Source organism: Onychomys torridus, chromosome 9 (genome assembly GCF_903995425.1).
Source record: "Onychomys torridus chromosome 9, mOncTor1.1, whole genome shotgun sequence".
Classification (NCBI taxonomy): domain Eukaryota; kingdom Metazoa; phylum Chordata; class Mammalia; order Rodentia; family Cricetidae; genus Onychomys; species Onychomys torridus.
Genome location: NC_050451.1, coordinates 40,142,960 through 40,144,009, shown reverse-complemented (window position 1 = coordinate 40,144,009; position 1,050 = coordinate 40,142,960). Strand labels below are relative to the sequence as shown.

Below are 1,050 nucleotides of genomic sequence, written 5' to 3'. Positions count from 1 at the left end.
CATTCCGTTTTGATTTACTGAGTTGGAGAAGGACACAGCCTCATAGCTTTGGCCAAGAACACTGTGGTCCTGTCATCCATCACCACTTCCCCACTTGTGTCTGCCCTAGTCAATAAGGAGGTAAAGTCGATGCACATGCCAAGCTGCACTGTTTAACTATCAATCACACGGGCTGATGGAGGCACGCAGTTGTGTGAGCACTAAAAGTGACCAGCAGAAACCTTCTACAAAGCTGCAATTGGTCTGCTTTTCAGTTGATGTATAACTTTATTGAGCAGTGTAAATAGCGGCTTAGATAATGAGCAGACATAATAGTGGAAGCTAGTATCCTGGAAGTAGCCAGTCTGGCAAAAGTAAACCAAGAGTTGTTCATGCTTAGAACATGAGTAATTGCTGCGGAAGAGTGTCGAACATCCCAAATATTAGCATTAAATTTTTGCCTTAAATAATTCAACAAATATTGGCTACATATAAAGAAACTATCTTGACTTTTTTAAAAAAAAAAAAATGAAACACTTCACGAATTTGCGTGCTTCGGCAGCACATATACTAAAATTGGAACGATACAGAGAAAATTAGCATGGCCCCTGTGCAAGAAAACTGTCTTGATTTTTATGTATTCATTTTTTTCCTGAAATTCTTTTTTAATTGCTCCCATCCAGTCTTCACTGATTCCTAAACATGAACATTCAGCCAGACTCTAAATGTAAACACCCACAGGGCATGAGCAGGCAGTAGTGAGCTATTAATGTGTCTCTAATGTGCTAAGACACGTAAGTGTCACCAGGACTGTTCTCTACATTTTCAGCCACTGTATTCACTGTGAGATTGAACACAGAGCAATTCTTGGTTGAAGGAGAAGACAGCGTTATCAAGGACCAAGAACCAGGAATCCCCCTAAAATAAACTCAACTCTTTCTATAAATGGAGACTGTTCTATTTCAATAAGCAAGTGAATGACTGTCATTGACATTACTCAAAACCTTTTTGCAAAGCTCTTTGCCTACAATTCCCACCAGAGTATGTAAAACATTCTTTGGAATACACTTC

The 1,050-nt window shown here is 39.3% G+C and overlaps 1 non-coding gene across 1 annotated transcript; it reads left to right on the top strand.

The window, feature by feature from the left end:
- Nucleotides 1-529: 529 nt before the first annotated feature.
- Nucleotides 530-631, top strand: LOC118591725. Its single transcript, XR_004946013.1, has one exon. It is a non-coding gene; the product is annotated as a U6 spliceosomal RNA (small nuclear RNA).
- The last annotated feature ends 419 nt before the right edge of the window (nt 632-1,050 follow it).